General features: G+C 43.3%; 1 protein-coding gene and 1 non-coding gene across 2 annotated transcripts in view; both read left to right on the top strand.

Moving 5' to 3' along the window:
* The window catches only part of PIN4 (peptidylprolyl cis/trans isomerase, NIMA-interacting 4), a 100,862-nt gene that overhangs the window by 56,303 nt on the left and 23,214 nt on the right, over positions 1-21,345 (top strand). The window lies entirely within an intron of this gene.
* On the top strand, positions 6,073-6,179 carry LOC112066816 (U6 spliceosomal RNA). Its single transcript, XR_002892895.1, has one exon. It is a non-coding gene; the product is annotated as a U6 spliceosomal RNA (small nuclear RNA).

A 21,345-nucleotide genomic window follows, 5' to 3' on the forward strand; every position in this document is an offset into this window, starting at 1 on the left:
CCTTGGAACTGTCATGGCGCCTGTGGGTGTGTCATTTAGCTTGCTGATGTGTTACAATGAGCGTATACTGAGGCTTAAGGTCTAGTGGAAGTCCACTTGTCCTGCCATCTTGGACCCATTTGGTTCTAATCAGTTTATGTCATGTCCTTGGACTATGTCATTCTTTCAAAGGTTGTTCCCCGCCCCCTTCCCTCCTGTTTCATTGTTATGGATGACCAGAGTTCTATTCCATCTTGTAACAGCCCCCCCAGGGTATTTTTACAAAACTAGGAGATCTTCAGCTATGCCCCCATGAAAAGGAATTGTTATTTCTCTCCCCCTGTGCCTGGGCCCTCCGGAACACTTATCTAGACCATCTCTAGTTCCTGAGACTGAAGAAAAAGGCAGGGAAAGAAGGCCTTTTTTGTGGAAGGGGGAAAACTGAGGTCTCTGGTTCGGTCTTTATGTAAAAGTTAACTTGTAAATGAGCTCTGTTTAACTGACTTGAAAGTAAGCTCTTACAAACTAAATCTAAATGTCTAGAAAATTGGCCAGGATAAATTTAGGACCACATGATGTGGGAAATATTCAGTACTGAATTGATATCTGCTATTGAAGGTGGCTTAAGCTTGTTGGTTTGATTAATATAGACAGGTCTTTAGAGTCATCAATGTTAAATAATGCAAGTGAGATAAGAGCTTTTGGGTAAACTCTTTAGAAATAATTGTTTTAGGAATGTGTACTTAAGAATAATCTCTTCAGCTACTTTGTAGCTTAAAAATTTAGAGTTAAGTTAAATGATGGAAGTTTATTGAATAAGTAGGCCATTTACAAATAAAATAAGATACTGAAACATTAGTGAATATTGGCTTACCTTGGCAGAGAGAGAAACTAAAGGTATTTGATGCCACCCTGAGATACTCTCCATAAGAAAGCACATGTTTTTAGAGTTGTGCATGATCAGGATTTTCTAAGATTGGATTAAATCTAAGTGGATAAATGGATTTTGTTGGGAGTGGGCTAAGGCAAGACCGGATTTGGTTTCTCCCTTCAACGTTTTCTTGGAATACTGCTTTTGATAACAGCTTGTGAGTTCCTTTGCCTTTAAGTGATCTGTATTTGCATTGAAATCTTTTCACTTTGGTTAAGTAAATAAGTATTGTTTGGCAGTTTCTAAAAGTTTTTTGACCTCCAGCTAACTTTGAGATGCTTCAGAGGGCCCCTGAGTCATCTCAGAGAGAAAGATTTAACTAGGATTATTTGGTATGTTAAATCAAATGTAATCAGTTAAATTAAATGTAATCCCGGTTATTGTAACCAAGTTTCTTTACCGATTACATTGCAATCAGATGTTTAACTATGCCCTTTTAAAAAAGTCTTTCTGTCATTTATAGACAGTTATTATTGTACTCTGCTTTTGCAAAGTGCTTCATCTTCAAGAAGATTTATGTGAAGGACCCCTTTTGACAAATACAGGTCTCTGATAAATTTCACATCATACTGCTGAGCTGGATAAGAAAAAAAATTCTTAATGGAGAATCTGATGGCTTCATAAAAAGTTAACAAAAGGATTGGTTACTGAGTGAACTAGTGAATATGGTTATAATGTTTTTTGTTTTTTCTTTTTTTTGGTATGGAATATCACTGGTTACTTAATATTACAGACTTACTTTGAAAGCAAATGTCTTGGTTTGGCTGTGTTCAATGAAGATGAGGGTAATTTTAGGGAAAAAGATTATGTTTCAATACATATAAAATTCTAGATCTGTTAATTAAAGTCTGTATTTATGGAAGTTATTGTGTTAGTCACACTTTTGCCCTGATGTTTAGGAGACAAGGAAAATTACCTAGTAAAGTTATCAGACTGTAATTATTCATGATGTATCACTGTTTGCTTTAGGTCTAGTGCTAAAAGCACATGTACAATGCTTATGTGACAATTGGGCATAAATGATAAAATGTATAGCCTATAAAGTGTTTCCTCCTTAACATACCTCTGAGCTTGTTCAGTTTTGCTCTGATCAGCTTTCCCCCAATGAGGATTAACTAGGCAAATATAAAGGAGGCCTAGCACCTAGGGACATGATCTATACCTGGGGCGAAGAGCTGAATCACCCTGGCACCGAGGGATAGACATTTTGATCATCAATGTCTTCTATTGAAAGACCTGCAATCAAAAGGGGAAATGAAAGAAAAAAAATCTGCACTTACTGAAGTATGAGGAAGTCACTCTGGCCTATACATGGTTTAACTTTAAAAAGCAGCCTGTTTTGTGGCCTTTCAGACATGCATTGTACATATCCTTTAACAGTGAAGAGGGGAATGCATTTGAAAGTCAAAATGGAGTAACTATGGTAAAACTAGGTGACCACTGTGGATGTGATTCCAGATGCATTTATTCCTGTATTGTTGCGAACTTGAATTTTCTGAGCTATATCAGACTCGGGATGCCACAAGGATTTAAAAATTCCCCCACCCTCTTCAACTGAGATTTTGGTTAAAGATTTAAAAGGATTACACCTGGTTCAAGGTGGAGTAGAGGCCTTTCCAGACAGAATAGGAAAAGCATCTGGAAGTGACAAAAACACTTCTTAAGGACATTATTCCTAGGGACTGCCTTTCCACTACTATTCAGAGTAGCAATGGATCTGCTTTTCTCACAGAAATAACACAAACAGCAAATAAAGCTTTAGGTATAAAATGGAAACTTCACTCAGCATGGAGACCCCAATCTACAGGAAAAGCTAAGAAGATGAATCACAGGAAACTCATCTAAAATGGGACAAGGTCTTGCCAATTGCTCTCCTCTGTATACTGGTGGCCCCTAGAAGCTGGCTAGGATTGAGCCCTTATGAAATTATATACAGGAGACCATTCTTAGCTCCTAAGAGTAAAAAAAAAAGAGAAACATTTCTAATGTAGGAAGAAAAAAATTAAACAGTATGTACAACAGGTTGGTCAATTGTTAACTGCTGTGCATAAGTTTATGTTCCACAGGTCTCCCTCTTGCCTGGAAGTTCCCTTACATCCCTTCAAAGCGGGAGACCAGGTGCTGCTGAAGGTTTGGAAAAAACAAGGACCCGAGTGACAGCTGGAGGAAAATGGAAGGGACCATACAAGATGTCCTCCTTACTATTCACACCTCCTTAAAACTGGATGGAGTTAAACCATGAATACATCACACTAGAGTAAAAAGATTATCTGAAACGATGAAACCAGCCTGCCCCCAGCCTGCCCACGGGCAGAGGAACAGACCTGCAGGAAGTGGATGTCTCACCCTTTGGGAAATCTTAAGTATTTGTTCCAACAACCAGAATGAAAGCTCTGTTTTCTTACCCTTTCTCATACCTTTTACCTACAAAACTATAGATTCATATGCTGACTCTTTCGATAATTCTAACTGCTAGATATGTGGTCAGTTTCCTACTTCCAGGTCTTCGGGATTGCCTTGGTGGGTTTCCTCCCTTACAGGGAATGGTTTGGAAACAACTGGCTTCAGACGTATTCTCCTGAATTCCTAAGGAAATGAGATCTAGTCTGTCTACTAAAGTTCTAGTTGTCACTCCTCTTACCCCTAACCTGGTCTGTTGTATCAAAATGGCAGAACAAGGGATTGAGATCTTAATCATATAAGACTCAGATCCAGGACTTGGAACTCAAATATTTCTAATTTAGTATCTATTCCCCAAAATTTAGGCAGGACTATGCCCCATCTCAGCAGAAGTAGTCAGAGCGGTTGTTGACCCGTTCACTAAAAGATCTGGGGAAACATAAAACCAAAGTGGGGATTAAAACTGAGTCCCCTGCTGAGTTTATGATTAACATCTTTATCCAAAACGATTGTTCCCTTTTCTCATCCAACATCTGTTCTCCTCAAGACTGAGGAGTATCAAAGAAAAGGGGGACGTGAAACCAAGCAGGGCCCGTGGGGCTCCTGGACACGGAGGCCTTTTTGTCCCCTGTTTCTTGTAGGCAAGACTCCAGCCGCCATGACCTCCCCTGAGTTCCAAAGGGCAGATTCAAACATTTGCTAATCAATGGGGGGAAACAGCCAAGAAACCACCTGAGGCAAGATTAAAAGGACCAGAGAAGCTCATCAAGATTAGGAGAGGACCACCTGGGACCCTACACACACCCTAATCTTGTCAGCAACCCCACCTTGGGAAGTATTGTGATGAAACTCATCAAATCCTCCTGGGGGGGCGGTGGGGACACAGTTTTTCGAGGCAGGAGGCTGCTGTGTCTCCCTTTGCCTGGGAAAGTAATAAAGCTACTCCTCCAAAGCTCTGTCTCCCGCCTTTCTATTAGGCACCAGTGAACAGAGAGGCCAGGTTTTCGGCAACACTGGGGAATCAGCACAAGCTGCTTGCTCAGGGAAAGGACGGGGTGGGGGACTAAAGGTCTTAAGCCTTATCCCCATTTTCCAGATGAGAAAATTGAGGCTCATAAGTCAGGGGACTTACTTGAGGCCTCCCAGCTAACAAGTGCCAGAGTCATAATTTGAACCCCAAATGGCCCAACTCTGAAGCCAGCACTCTACCCCACACACACGTCCTCTCTCTGTTTTCCCCAAGTCTTCTTTAAGGAAGTCATGTAACTCAGTCCAAAGATGTGTTTCACTCCCCTGTAAGGAGACCTTTTGTCTTCTAACAGCCTTAAAACATTCTTTTTTTGGAAAGGGAGATGAAACTATTCCACTGCTCCAATTGATTTCTTTGTACTACAACAAAATTTAAAACTTCTGTGCATCAAAGGACACAATCAACAGAGTGAAAAGGCAACTTACAGAATGGGAGAAAATATTTGCAAACCATACATCTGGTAAGAAGTTAATATCCAGAGTATATAAGGAATTACAACTGAACAACAACGAAACAAACAACCCAATTAAAAAATGAGCAAAGGACTTGAATAGATATTTCTCCAAAGAAAATATACAAATGGTCAATAAGCACTTGAAAAGATGCTCAACATCACTAACCATAAGAGAAGTGCAAATCAAAACCGCAATGAAATACCACTTCAATATCGTTAGGATGGCTAGTAACAACAACAACAACAACAAATAAGTGTTGGAGAGAATGTGAAGACATTGGAACCCTTGGGCACTGTTGGTGGGAGTGTAAAATGGCGCTGCTGCTATAGAAGACAGTATGGCAGTTCCTCAAAAAATTAAAAGTAGAATTACCATATGATCTAGCAATCCCACTTCTGGATATATACCCAAAAGAATTGAAAGCAGGATCTCAAAGAGATATCTGTACACCCACATTCACAGCAGCACTATTCACAATAGTCAAGAGATGGAAGCAACCCAAATATCCGTCAACGGATAAATGAATAAACAAAATGTGACGTTATGCATACAATGGAACATTATTCAGTCTTAAAAAGTAAGGAAATCCTGTCACATGACACAACATGGATGAATCTTGAGGACATTATGCTACATAAAATAAACCAGTCATGGGCTTCCCTGGTGGCGCAGTGGTTAAGAATCCGCCTACCAATGCAGGGGACGTGGGTTCAATCCCTGGCCCGGGAAGATCCCACATGCCTTGGAGAAACTCAGCCCGTGTGCCACAACTACCGAGCCTGCGCTCTAGAGCCCATGAGCCACAACTACTGGACTCACATGCCACAACTACTGAAGCCCACGCACCTAGAGCCAGTGCTCCGCAACAAGAGAAGGCACAACAATGAGAAGCCCGATCACCGCAACAAAGGGTAGCCCCTGCTTGCCACAACTAGAGAAAGCCTGTGCACAGCAACGAAGACCCAACACAGCCAAAAATAAAAATAAATTTATTTTAAAAATTAAAAAAGTAAAAAATAAACCAGTCACAAAAAGACAAATACTGTATGATTGTACTTATATATAAGGTCCCTAGAGAAGTCAAATTTACAGAGAAAGTAGAATGGTGGTTGCCAGGGGCTGGGGGAGAGAGGAATGAGGAATTGTTGTCTAATAGGTATAGAGTTTTAGTTTTGCAAGATGAAAAGAGTTCTGGAGATAGATGATAGTAATGGTTGAACAACAATGTTAATGTATTTAATACCACTGAACTGTACACTTAAGAATAGTTAAAATGGGTGCTCACTTTGGCAGCACATATACTAAAATTGGAACAATACAGAGAACATTAGCATGGCCTCTGTGCAAGGATGACACGCAAATTCGTGAAGCATTCCGTATTTTTCGAGTTTGGGATTAGCAGATGTGAACTATTATATATAGAATGGATAAACAACAAGGTCCTACCGTATAGCACAGGGAACTATATTCAATATCCTGTAATAGACCATAATGAAAAAGAATATGAAAAAGTACACCTGAAACTAACATGATACTGTAAATCAACTATACTTCAGTTTTTAAAGACTTTTTTAATTTTAAAGAATATATATAAGTATAAATGAATGAATCACTTTGCTATATACCAGAAACTAACACAATATTGTAAATAAAAACACTTCAATAAAAAATAAATTTTAAAAAAATAATGGTTAAGATGGTAAATTTTATGTTGTATTTTATAATAATTTAAAGAAAATTTTAAATGCTCATTCCCACATCACCATGTCCTCCACCCTTAGCCATCTGGTGAATTAGTTTCTCAACACCAATGTCTCCTCTTGTGAGCCCTTCCCTTAGCTCACTGATCCTTGTAGTTGGCCATTCCCTCCTGTAGTATGCCTTGCACATTGTACCTCTTACAGCACTTATCAAACAATATGGCAATTATGGTCTACCTATCCCTTTCCACCACTAGATTATAAGCAGTTTGGGGGCAGGGACAGTGTTTTACTCCTCTCTGTATCCCCTAGGCCTGGGGCTTGGAAGACTGGAAAAACCCAAGAAAGGCTTTTGTAGGGGGGTATCTTAAAATTAATGTTTATTTTTGTATATTAAAGCACAGCATACACAAAAATCATTGAAAAGCTACAAAAGGAAACTATTTTACCATATATAACAAGAATTTTAAAGCTTTAATATATTTATATTTAAATAATTTTAAAAAGCTAGTTCCAAACAGAAAGATGAGTGGTGAACCTTGACTGAAAATGTATACATTAAATTATAAACGTAAAATAGAATAACAGAAAATATTTAAATTTAGTAAGAATAATATAAGGCATTACCAATCTTTATTTATTAAAAGAAAATGGATTTCAAAATGGTAATTTTGTGATACAGCCACTATGGAGAACAGTATGGAGGTTCCTTAAAAAACTAAAAATAGAACTACCATACGACCCAGCAATCCCACTACTGGGCATATACCCTGAAAAAACCATAATTCAAAAAGAGTCATGTACCACAATGTTCATTACAGCTCTATTTACAATAGCCAGGACATGGAAGCAACCTAAGTGTCCATCAACAGATGAATGGATAAAGAAGATGTGGCACATATATACCATGGAATATTACTCAGCCATAAAAAGAAACGAAATTGAGTTATTTGTAGTGAGGTGGATGGTCCCAGAGTCTGTCATACAGAGTGAAGTAAGTCAGAAAAAGAAAAACAAATTCCGTATGCTAACACATATATATATGGAATCTTTAAAAAAAAAAAGATTCTGAAGAACCTAGGGGCAGGGCTGGAATAAAGATCCAGATGTAGAGAATGGACTTGAGACACGGGGAGGGGGAAGGGTAAGCTGGGATGAAGTGAGAGAGTGGCATGGACATATATATGCTACCAAATGTAAAACAGATAGCTAGTGGGCAGCAGCCGCATAGCACAGGGAGATAAGCTCGGTGCTTCGTGTCCACCTAGCGGGGTGGGATAAGGAGGGTGGGAGGCGGACGCAAGAGGGAGGAAATATGGGGATGTATGTATATGTATAGCTGATTCACTTTGTTATAAAGCAGAAACTAACACTCCATTGTAAAGCAATTATACTCCAATAAGGATGTTAAAAAAAATGGTGATTTTGAAAGCTGTAGACCCAAGAAAGCCTGGATCGATTGAAGTTCTGGCTCTTAAGGAGTTCATACCGGAGAGTTATTTGACCCGGGGCATCGGGGTCTCCCCAGGCTTTAGAAATCTGGGGAGATTCCTACGCCTCCTCCGAGAACACGGGCGCGCGTCTTATAAGGCTCCACCTCAACAGTTTGGGCTCCTGGGAGGGTCCAAGGGACCCCACACCCACACCCACTCCCGGCCAGGGCCTGTGAACTAGACCCGCCCAGCGACCCAAATGTACCTCAGGTAACGGGCAGCCTGCTCTGGGCTTAAGGCCCCAGCTTCCGCAAACCCTCGGGACGCCTCCATGACCCTCAGATTGGGCTCCGTGTATCTCGACCGCGGATTGAACTTCCCTCGCTCCCGCCCTGCGCATGAGCCTTGCGCGTGGAGGCGGGGCAGGGCCAACGGACAGTGTAGCGGCCGGCCAATCCACTGCACCGCGCTCCGGCGCCGCCGCCTGAGCCCCGCCCACGAAGGTCGCGCGCATGCGCCTACGCGCGCTGGGGGGTGTAGAGGCGGTAGCTGACCCCGTGGCGGGGGGTGGGTTGTGTCCTCTTGTTGTCTCTTGCATTTTCAATCTAGTCCAAACCACGCTGCGGCGAATTCTTGTGTGCGTGTGATATCCTTGTGAGTGGAGTAGACCGCCTGATATGATCTCAGTCGTTTTAATGACCCTTAGAAACCTCCTCCACAGCCTGGATCCCCAAATATCCTCCCTTCCCTGCTCGCCAACGTCTGGTACTGAGCGTGCTTTGAATTCATACACCCTAGGAGGCAAAGTCCTCGTGATTTAAACTCACAGTAAAGAAGAGTCTTAAAGAACCAAGTCAAAAGTCTCATTTGAGAAATAAGTAGTGCTGTTGTGTATGGTCACCATTTCTTCAGAACCTCCAACTGAGATGCAGTCATATTTTCAAAGGCAGAGCTCAGGGCTTCAGGTAACGTGGTGATTGAGTTTAAGTGGCTTCCTTGGGCAATGCTAAATAGGTTTGTGAGCCAACAAAAATTGTCCTTTTTCACATACTGGCAAGAACATGGACATTATGATTCCTCGAGGCACTAATTAACATTCAGTATTTGAAAACTCACCTATTGACCCAGTCATATGCCTACCACATATCCAGAAGATTTTAAGCTTTTTGTAGATTTCATAGAACGTCAGTGTTAAGGGAAACACCGACTGAAACCACCCGCCCTGGCCAGGCACCATAGTAACCACTTGCGTGAGTTATCTTAAAACAGGAGGTCCTGGTAAGGAATACGGAACTAACAAGCTACCAGCAACCAGAGTTAAAAAGGGAAATTAAAGAAGGTGGTCTACTTTCCTGATTTATATAACTTTAAGTCATATGTTCATGTGACTTTAGGCCCTATGTTAAGAGGGCTTTTAGTATACCACTACTATCCCCATTTTTCAGATGTGAAAATTGAGGCTCAGAGAAATAAAGTGACTTGGCCTAAGGTTCCAAAGCTGGGAAATGATAGGGCCAGAATTCCATACCAAGTCTATGTGAACACAAATCTGTGCTCATTCACAGTGTCACACTGCCTATTGCTACAAAGAAGAGGGGAGTGATGGGAAATGAGGTTTCGGGGTAGTTGGAAGCCAGTTTGTGAAGGAGCTTGTTTAACCTGCTGAAGTGTTTGAATCACTTCTTCTCCTGGAGGCAAGTTTGAATTGGGGATGGGGGTGGGGAGTCAAGTGTATAGGTGCCCTGGGTACCCAAAGGATGAGTGTGGTGAGAAGAAGAGCTGGTGGAGAGAATTCCATTGAAAAGAAAACAGAGATAGGAGCACAAAAATCTTTATCTTGGGTCTGAGGAAGGCCATTTCTAGTTGTGCTTTGGCTCAGTGTCTGCCATCATCACTCATACCCTTGGAATTGTTGAGAACCCAGGATAAAACAAAGCAGAACCCTGATTGCTGCCTTAGGCAGCTGCCCCTATCTTGGCTTTGGAGAAAAGCTAAAAGGAAGGCCCTCAGGAGCCATGCTACTCCCTGTCTGTTTCCCTGGGACTATGATCTCCAAAGGCCCTGATCATTAAATAAAAGGACCAACCCTCCTGCTTACCTGCCCTTAGGCTACTGGATTTTTCTCAGTGCCATTTTCATGTAGCCACAGGACTCCCCCTCTTTAAACACAAAGTCCTCCAGCTCTCCTTCCCTCCCCCTCAGTCCTGCAGTAGCTGCTTCCTTTGGGCCCTTCTCAGTGCCTTCTGGAGTGCTAGCTCCCACCACAGGGTGCCAGTGACCTAGGAAACTTGCCACCCATGACTCCTAGTCCTCCCCTGTAAATGGTCACACACATTTACAGGCTGAAAATAAGAGAGAGGTTGGGGAGGATTTAGAGTGGATAAATGGAGAGAATGAAAAGAAGATCAAAATAAGAGTTACCACTCATACTGAAGAATAAAAACCATAGGATCATCTCAATAGATGGAGAAAAAGCTTTTGATAAAATTCAACACCCATATATGATAAAAACTCTCCGGAAAGTGGGCATATAGGGAACCTACCTCAACATAATAAAGGCCATATATGACAAACCCACAGCAAACATCATTCTCGATGGTGAAAAACTGAAAGCAATTCCTCTAAGATCAGGAACAAGACAAGGATGTCCACTCTTGCCACTGTTATTCAACATAGTTTTGGAAGTCCTACCCATGGCAATCAGAGAAGAAAAAAATAAAAGGAATACAGATTGGAAAAGAGGAAGTAAAACTGTTACTGTTTGCAGATGACATGATACTATACATAGAGAACCCTAAAGATACCACCAGAAAACTACTAGAGCTAAACAATGAATTTGGTAAAGTTGCATGATACAAAATTAATGCACAGAAATCTCTGGCATTCCTATACACTAACAACGAAAGATCAGAAAGAGAAATTAAAGGAAACAATCCCATTCACGATTGCAACAAAAAGAATAAAATACCTAGGAATAAACCTACCTAAGGAGGTAAAAGACCTGTACTCAGAAAACTATAAGACACTGATGAAAGAAATCAAAGATAACACAAACAGATGGAGAGATATACCACATTCTTGCATTGGAAGAATCAATACTGTGAAAATGACTATACTACCCAAAGCAATCTACAGATTCAATGCAATCCCTATAAAATTACCAGTGGCATTTTTTACAGAACTAGAACAAAAAAATCTTAAAATTTATATGGAGACACAAAAGACCCCAAATAGCCAAAGCAGCCTTGAGGAAACAAAACGGAGCTGGAGGAATCAGACTCCCTGACTTCAGACTATACTACAAAGCTACAGTAATCAAGACAATATGGTAGGGCTTCCCTGGTGGCGCAGTGGTTAAGAATCCGCCTGCCAATGCAGGGGACACGGGTTTGAGCCCTGGTCTGGGAAGATCCCGCATGCTGTGGAGCAACTAAAGGCATGCACTGCAACTACTGAGCCTGTGCTCTAGAGCCTGCGAGCCACAACTACTGAGCCCATGAGCCACAACTACGGAAGCCCGCGCGCCTAGAGCCCATGCTCTGCAACAAGAGAAGCCACCGCAATGAGAAGCCTGCACACCACAACGAAGGGTAGCCCCCACTTGCCGCAACTAGAGAAAGCCTACGCGCAGCAACAGAGAAGACCCAACACAGCCAAAAATAAATAAATAAAATTAATTAATTAATTAAAGAAAAAGAAAGACAATATGGTACTGGCACAAAAACAGAGATATAGATCAATGGAACAGGATAGAAAGCCCAGAGATAAACCCACGCACCTATGATCAGCTAATCTATGACAAACAAGGCAAGGATATACAGTGGAGAAAAAACAGTCTCTTCAATAAGTGGTGCTGGGAACACTGGACAGCTACATGTAAAAGAATGAAATTAGAACACTCCCTAACACCGTACACAAAAATAAACTCAAAATGGATTAGAGACCTAAATGTAAGACTGGACACTATAAAACTCTTAGAGGAAAACATAGGAAGAACACTCTTTGACAAAAATCACAGCAAGATCTTTTTTGATCCACCTCCTAGAGTAATGGAAATAAAAACAAAAATAAACAAATGGGACCTAATGAAACTTAACCCTCAGAATGGAAGAAAATTTTTGCAAATGAATCAACAGACGAAAGATTAATCTCCAAAATATATAAACAGCTCATGCAGCTCAATATTAAAAAAAACAAACAACCCAATGCAAAAATGGGCAGAAGCCCTAAATAGACATTTCTCCAAAGAAGACATACAGATGGCCAAGAAGCACATGAAAAGCTGCTCCACATCACTAATTATTAGAGAAATGCAAATCAAAACTACAATGAGGTATCAGCTCACACCAGTTAGAATGGGCATCATCAGAAAATCTACAAACAACAAATGCTGGAGTGGGTGTGGAGGAAAGGGAACCCTCTTGCATTGTTGGTGGGAATGTAAATTGTTACAGCCACTATGGAGAACAGTATGGAGGTTCCTCAAAAAACTAAAAATAGAATTACCATATGACCCAGCAATCCCACTACTGGGCATATACCCAGAGAAACCCATAACTCAAAAAGACACGTGCACCCCATGTTCACTGCAGCACTGTTTACAATAGCCAGGTCATGGAAGCAACCTAAATGCCCATCGACAGACGAATGGATAAAGAAGATGTGGTAAGGACTTCCCTGGTGGCGCAGTGGTTAAGAATCGGCCTGCCAATGAAGGGGACATGGGTTCGAACCTTGGTCCAGGAAGATCCCACATGCCGCGGAGCAACTAACCCCGTGTGCCACAACTACTGAGCTAGCGCTCTAGAGCCCATGAGCCACAACTACTGAGCCTGTGTGCCACAACTACTGAAGCCCGTGTGCCTAGAGCCCGTGCTCCGCAACAAGAGAAGCCACCACAATGAGAAGCCATCACACCGCAACGAAGAGTAGCCCCTGCTTGCCACAACTACAGAAAGCCCATGTGCAGCAATGAAGACCCAACACAACCAAAAATAATAAATAAATAAATAAAATTAATTCTTAAAAAAAAAAGATGTGGTACATATATACAATGGAATATTACTCAGCCATAAAAAGGAACGAAATTGGATCATTTATAGAGACATGGATGGATCTAGAGACTGTCATACAGAGTGAAGTCAGAAACAGACAAACAAATATCGTATATTAACGCATATATGTGGAACCTAGAAATATGGTACAGATGAACCAGTTTGCTGGGCAGAAATAGAGACACAGATGTAGAGAAGAAACATATGGACACCAAGGGGGGAAAGTGGCGGGGGGGCTGGTGGTGGGATGAACTGGGAGATTGGGACTGACATATATCCAGGAATATGTATAAAATAGATAACTAATAAGAACCTGCTGTGTAAGAAAATAAATTAAATAAAATTCAAAAATTAAAAAAAAACAAACAAACCCAGTGCCAAGGGCCCCATCTCTAATCTCCTGGAGCTATCTTTTTCAGGGATATGCTTGTGTAGCCAATAGCCCCAGTTACTGCAGTTACAAATCAGTAGAGTGTGTTCAGACCGCCATCCTCCTATGATTCATCAGGGAAGTGATGAAATAAATTAAGTGTACTGAATTGCTTTAGACACCAGGGAATGAAAAATATATGCTTGTTTCTGTTCTTTCTTTTGTATTCCTTTTCAAACAAATAAGTACTCCATAAACATTAATTTTTAAAAAATGAGTTACTACTATATTCCATTTATGTGTCAGGCCCTGTTCAAAGCACTTTACTTTTATTAACTGCCTTGGCTGTTCCTCATTTCACATCTACCCCCAAAGCAAGGGCTTGAATTCTCACTGCTTCTCTCAAGGCAATGGAGTTTTTTAAACCTTCCCTAATTATTGTTAATTTTTAAAGTGTGATGGTGGTATTGTTGTATGTTTTAAAGCCCTTATCTTCTAGAAATACATAATGGCGTATTCTCAGATAAAAGATATGACACCTGGGATTTACATTAAAATACTCCAGTAGAGAGAAAAATGAGAGACAGATGAACATAGATTGGCAAAATGTTGATAATTGTTGAAGCTTGTTACAGAGGTTCATTATCCTCTTCTCTCTACTTCTCTGCGTGTTTGAAATTTTCCATAATAAAAATTTAAAAAAAAAACCCTTTGCTTTCTAATCTGCAAATTACACTGAGTCACCCGCACTCACAGACCGGAAATAAGATAATGAGGCCTTGTGGGAGAGTTCAGAATAGATAAATGGAGAGATGGATGAGGCAGAATACGAACAATAGCTACTACTGGGACTTCCTTGGTGGCACAGTGGTTAAGAATCTGCCTGCCAATGCAGGGGACACGGGTTTGAGCCCTTGTCTGTGAAGATCCCACATGCTGCAGAGCAACTAAGCCCGTGCGCCACAACTACTGGACCCACGTGCCACAACTACTGAAGCCTGTGCTCTGCAACGAGAAGCCACCACAATGAGAAGCCCATGCACCGCAATGAAGATTAGCCCCCACTCGCCGCAACTAGAGAAAGCCTGCACACAGCAACAAAGACTCAACGCAGCTAAAAAATAAATTAATTAAATAAATAAATTTTAAAAAATAAAAAAGAACAATAGCTATTACTAATAGAGCACTTGAGTGCCAGGCCTTGTTGTATGTGCTTTACATATATTAACTCTTTTAATCCTCACAACAACCTTGTTAGGTAGTGTATACCATTATTAAAATCCCTTTATAGATAAGGAAACTGAGGCACAAGAAAGACTGAATAAGTTACACAAGTTTACACAGCTTGTGAGTGGTAAAGCTGAGTTCCAAACACAAGCAGCCTGGCTTTTGACTTTTTGCTCTTAAATACAATGCTAGTTAGATATAGAAAGCAGCTGATAGGTGAAAAGAAGGATTCATTCTTCTATTATTCATTTATTTAATAAGTATGTGTTAAGCCTTTACAAGATGGCCAGGCAAGGACATGGATGCTAGGGAACAGTGGTGAGCAAAATAGACAGATTCTTTTTTTTTTTTTTTTTTTTGCGGTATGTGGGCCTCTCACAGTTGTGGCCTCTCCCGTTGCAGAGCACAGGCTCCGGATGCGCAGGCTCAGCGGCCATGGTTCACGGGCCCAGCCGCTCCGCGGCATATGGGATCTTCCCGGACCGGGGCACGAACCCGTGTCCGCTGCATCGGCAGGCGGACTCTCAACCACTGCACCACCAGGGAAGCCCAGACAGACAGATTTATGCTATTAAGGAGTTTAAATTTTGATTGGGGGCTGGGGGGTGGGTACACTTGAAACAATGATCACGCAAGCATGTGGAAAATTACAAACCATGATGAGGTTTGTAGGCAGGAAAACTCCAGGGAGTTGTGAGAGCATCTGATGAGGTACCTGACCCAGTCTGGAAGGGCTGGGAAAGGTTTCTCTGAGAAAGTAGTATTTGAGCTGAGAGCTGAAGGATGAAGAGGAGTTAATTAAACAAACAAAAATAAATAAATAAAAAGGGAAGGGAAGAGCATTTCAGGAAGAGAGAAGAGCATTACTAAAAACCCTGTGACAGGAGAAAGCTTGATGCATGGGAAGAATTGAAAAGGATAGGGTGATTGGAGCAAAGCCTAGAACGCTAAAGTTGGAACAGTTTTCTGGAGTCCAGTGCAATGTCACAGGTGAGGGAACTGCCACTGGGAAAGAAGGAAGTGGCTTGTCTGAGGTTACACCCTGAATCAGTAGCAGAAATGGGATTCAAATCTAAGTTCCTTGACTCCCAGCCAAGTGCTCTTTCCAGCACAGACTTCGGCTTCCCTGCATATGAGAAGGAGGGAAGCCAACTTGGTGTCAGCAAAATGCTGCTCTTGGGGACTGAGAGTGGGAGAGGGTATTTTTAGAGATAGGTAAAAATAACCAAATGAAGTCTTCATGGGCAAGGAGATCAAGAGTGGGTTGGGGGCATAAAAAATAAGAAAGTGATTTGGAAACAGAAAGAATTTAATTTGTGATTCCCAGATACCTAATTAGGCTTTCCTCCCCTATTTCTAGCTAGGGTTCTAAAGTGGGTGGAGGTTTTGTTGGCGGGTGGAGAAGGGGACTGAGACGGAGGTCTTAATTCCCTCTTTTGGGGGTGAGAGGCGTCTGTTCCAGGGGAAACAGGAGGGAAGGTGCTTGGAGGAGGTGAGTCATCTCCAGCTCCGCCAGCAGGGGGAGCCGGAAACCAAATTTCCTAAGAATGGCAGCTGGCCTGGCCCCAGGGCTGGATAAAGTCTTTTCTTTTTTTAAATTAAATTTATATATTTTATTTTTGGCTGCACTGGGTCTTCGTTGCTGCACGCGGTCATTCTCTAGCTGCGGCAAGCGGGGTCTACTCTTCACTGAGGTGCACGGGCTTCTCACTGCAGTGGCTTCTCTTGTTGTGGAGCACGGGCTCTAGGCACGCAGGCTTCAGTAGTTGTGGCACACGGGCTCAGCAGTTGTGGCACACAGGCTTAGTTGCTCCGCGGCATCTTCCCGGACCAGGGCTTGAACCCGTGCCTCCTGCATTGGCAGGTGGATTCTTAACCACTGTGCCACCAGGGAAGCCCCGGGGCTGGATAAATTCTTATTGGAAACTAGTCAAGTCAGCCTGAGATGCTGTGGAAATGACAGGAACTGAGAGGAAAGAGGGAGCCAGGAGTTATGATTATCCACAGGGTCTTTGCACTAAATTGCAAAGTCTGATGAGTGCTTTCTAAACTGTCTCCTAGGGTTTGGGCTGAAGCAGGCACCAAAGGGGAGGGAATCCTTTGACAGGAAGGACAATGCTGCTGCAGAAAACATGGCATCCTCCTCTCTCCTTGGGCTACCTCATCCACTCCCAACACATCACAACTCTGTCTGTAACCTCATCCTCTCTCCTGAGTTTCAGACCTATATGGCCAGATGGCTACAGGACATGTCTTCCTGGAAGCTCAAACTCATTTCCTACCTTCCCCTACACCTGTTCCCTCAATATTCCCTGTCTCCATGAACAGCACTACCAATCCCCCAATTGTTCAAGTCAGAAACTGGGAGGCATCTTTCCAATCTACCAATAAGTCCTGTTGCCTCTACCTCCAAAATATATCTCAAATCCAACTGCCACTGCCAATCTCCACTGCCACCATTCTGGTCTATGCACCATTATCTCTAGCCTGGCTCACTGCAATAGCCTCCTGACTTTCTTCCAGCTTTTATATTTGTGCCTGTTCCTCATTGTCTCCGCACCCAGAAACCAGAGTGATCTTGAAAAAACACCAATCTGATCATGTCATGGGCCAGTCTAAACCCTTCAAAGCCACCTCTTTGCCCTCAGAATCAAATCCTGCCTTCTCCCGCCTTATGTCTCACTTCTTCACGGCCCCTACACACACACACACACACACACACACACACACACACACACACACACACACACACACCATGATCGTCTCAAACTGAACCACCTCCACTTACTCAAATCTTGCCTCTAGGCCCTCTCACTTGCTGTTTCCTCTGTCTGGACTTTCCTTTTTGTCTCACTATCCCCTAATCCACTCCCTGGCTCTCAGGTCTTCCTCCTTCCAGAGACCTTCCATGATCCTTCTCAACAGTGGTCCTCTGTGACTCAATGTGACACACCTTGTCTTTATCTTTAGATTTAGTCCATGGAATGTGGCTGCCTGATTACCTCTCTGGCTCCTCATGTTCATGTGAGCTGTGCGAAGGACAGATCTGTCTCTTTTTGTGTGTGTGTGTGTGTGTGTGTGTGTGGTATGCGGGCCTCCCTCCGTTGCAGCCTCTCCCGTTGAGGAGCACAGGCTCCGGACGCGCAGGCCCAGCGGCCATGGCTCACGAGCCCAGCCGCTCCGCGGCATGTGGGATCCTCCCAGACCGGGGCGCGAACCCGGTTCCCCTGCATCGGCAGGCGGACGCGCAACCACTGCGCCACCAGGGAAGCCCGAGATCTGTCTCTTGAACAGTTACAGCTTCACAGAGCTTAGCAAGTACCTACACGTAGTAGCTGATAAGTAAATATTTGTTGAAGGGATGGATGGATGAGTTGTCAATTCACTAATCCTAAAGGAGAGCAATGGGCACCATGTTAGTGAGCTCGAATGAGGCTGTAGGTGGGATTGATATATCCAAAACAATAATAGGGACCAGGAACCAGGGAAGAGGGGAGGTCCAAGCATGCCCATCCCAACCACTCCTCTTGCCAGCATTGCCCTGTTTCCCTCTTGAACCTGCTTCAAGAGGGGCCTGGAAATAGCGTAAAGGAATCTGAGTTACACCCAGGAACAAGATTTTCCTTTCCCAAATCTTGGGCAGGGACAAAGTCATGCATGCTTGGCTGTGAGATGGATGGGCTCTAGCCAGGTCCAAGAGTTGGTAGATTCTCTGGATGTCCTGTACCCACTTGTTCCCCAGGTCAAGGGCATTTCTGGGAGCTCCCTGTGAGTTCCTTTTCAGCTTCCTCACCCCCCTGAAGCAGCAGAGAAACACTCCCTACACGGATGGGCGCCTCTCCCAAAAGCTGGAATCAAGGCTCCACCCTGGAAGCCCAAGAAGGGATTCCTGGAGGTGTCAGGCGGGGGGAACCTAATCTTAACCTCTGTGGTCCTTTTTCTTGCCTCTTTGGCACTAAAAGAGACAGACAGTAAAAACTACAAGCTCTCGTGTGGGGAATGAGGGTTACGTTTTTCTCCAGCCCTTTGAAGGCCTTGGCCCCCTGCCCAGATCTGAGTCAGGAACTGTATGTCCCAAAGAACTGGCTTCCCAGCCATCTGCTCTGAGCTTAAAGAGCCTAGGGGCCCTCGTGGGATGCTTTGTTCAAATTAGCCAAGAAGGGCAGGGCGAGGACAACACAGCAGGAGGGACCTTGGCCAGTCTAGGCCTCTGAAGGTGTCGAGGGAAGGGACAGATACATGACACCAGGGCATGTTGAGGGCATGGCAAAGCCCCAAGCAGAGAGCTCCTCTCACAGCGCAGCTGCACTGCTCCTAGAGCCAAGCATTCCCAGCTCCCCTTCTGAGGGAACTAATGGCATTGTGAGCACCTACTTTATGCCAGCCATTTCCCCTACAACAAGCAAGAAATGACAGTTCTCCTTCACCAGCCACAGATATCAAAACTCAGGGAGGTTAATTGCATTAGGCAAGGTCATGAAGCAAGTACACAGCAGATTCAAAGAGACCAGGACCAGGCTATCAGCTCTCAGCCCCTTGGTGAATGGTTGCCGAGGCTACTAGAAAGTGAGTCTCCCTATCAGTGAGCAGGTAGGCAGACTGAGGATGATGGCTGAGAGGAGATACAGAAGTTCACACTCCTTCTGTGCCTGGGATATAGCTTGCTCCATTCAGGAGAAAACTTATCTTTGTCCCTTTGACACACACCATCTCAAGGTGGTAAGAATGGGTCAAGCAATAAGGTCACGTTTCACATGAGGAAAATTTTAGGGTGGAGACAAGAAAACACTTACCCAAGGTCTCATATCAGAGGATAAGAGAACAATTCAGATGAATAGACCTGTCCAAGAAGCCAGACAGATCCACAGAAGGAAGACTGACAAGGCACCCCTCACTCTTAAAATCCTCACAGACCTGGACGTTCACATAGATTGAAGAACCAGTCCTCAGGCATAGTTGCCGGGGGAAGATTTGGAGACCCATAAAAGTAGGGAGCCTCTGGGGCTGATCTTTAGTGTACCAGGAGTTCTCAACCCTAGATTCATGTTAGAATCACTGGGGATCTTTTAAACAGTGATTATATTTGCAATACATGTATCTGACAAAGGACTAGTATCCAGAATATATACAGAGTTCCTACAAATCAACAATAAAATGATTGGGGACTTCCCTGGTGGTGCAGTGGTTAAGAATCCACCTGCCAATGCAGGGGACATGGGTTTGATCCCTGGTCCAGGAAGATCCCACATGCCACGGAGCAACTAAGCCCATGCGCCACAACTACTGAGCCCACACGTCACAACTACTGAAGCCCACGTGCCCTAGAGCCCATTTGCTGCAACTACTGAGCCTGCATGCTGCAACTACTGAAGCCCTTGCGCCTAGAGCCCATGCTCCATATCAACAGAAGCCACCGCAATGAGGCAACTAAGCCCATGCGCCACAACTACTGAGCCCACACGTCACAACTACTGAAGCCCACGTGCCCTAGAGCCCATTTGCTGCAACTACTGAGCCTGCATGCTGCAACTACTGAAGCCCTTGCGCCTAGAGCCCATGCTCCATATCAACAGAAGCCACCGCAATGAGAAGCTGGCACACCGCAATGAAGAGTAGCCCCCACTCGCCGCAACTAGAGAAAGCCCGCACGCAGCAAAGAAGACCCAACACAGCCAAAAATAAATTAATAAAAATAAATTTTTTTTAAAAAGACCTATGCAGTTTACCATGTGTTAATTACACCTCAATTAAAAAAATCATGCCCAGGCCCCATCCTGACTAATTAAATAAAAAATCTCTAGAGGTGGGGCCTGGGCAAGGGCATTTAAAAAATCTCCCCAGGTGACACTAATGTGCAGCAGTCTGAGAACCACTGATTAATATATTACTGCCACCTTTCCCTAGCAACAAACCCTCTCAGCGTCCTGGGTCATGGAGGCTTTTCAAGGATACCCATTGGAAAAAGTCCCTCCCACTATCACCAGCAGAGGTGGGAACCGAGGGTGAGTGAGGGTAGGCACTTACCAATATATCTTGGACAGTGTTTCACATAAAAACATAAAGACACCCTGAGAAAACCATAATTCAAAAAGAGGTGGGATAGGGAGGGTGGGAGGGAGGGAGACGCAAGAGGGGAGAGATATGGGAACATATGTATATGTATAACTGATTCACTTTGTTGTAAAGCAGAAACTAACACACCATTGTAAAACAGTTATACTCCAATAAAGATGTTAAAAAAAATAAAATAAATGTAAAGCAAACAAAAACAAACAAACAAACAAAAAGAGTCATGTACCACAATGTTCACTGCATCACTATTTACAATAGCCAGGATATGGAAGCAACCTAAGTGTTCATCGACAGACGAATGGATAAAGAAGATGTAGCACATATATACAATGGAATATTACTCAGCCATAAAAGAAACGAAATTGAGTTATTTGTAGTGAGGTGGATGGACCTAGAGTCTGTCATACGGAGTGAATAAGTCAGAAAGAGAAAAACAAATACCGTATGCTAGCACGTATACATGGAATCTAAAAAAAAAAAAGGGTTCTGATGAACCTAGGGGCAGGACAGGAATAAAGACGCAGACATAGAGAATGGACTTGAGGACACCGGGAGGGGGAAGGGTAAGCTGGGACGAAGTGAGAGAGTGGCATGGACACATACACACTACCAAATGTAAAATAGATAGCTAGTGGAAAGCAGCTGCATCGCATGGGGAGATCAGCTCGGTGCTTTGTGACCACCTAGAGGGGTG

The sequence above is a fragment of the Physeter macrocephalus genome, chromosome 21, assembly GCF_002837175.3.
Source record: "Physeter macrocephalus isolate SW-GA chromosome 21, ASM283717v5, whole genome shotgun sequence".
In the NCBI taxonomy this organism is placed as follows: Eukaryota; Metazoa; Chordata; class Mammalia; order Artiodactyla; family Physeteridae; genus Physeter; species Physeter macrocephalus.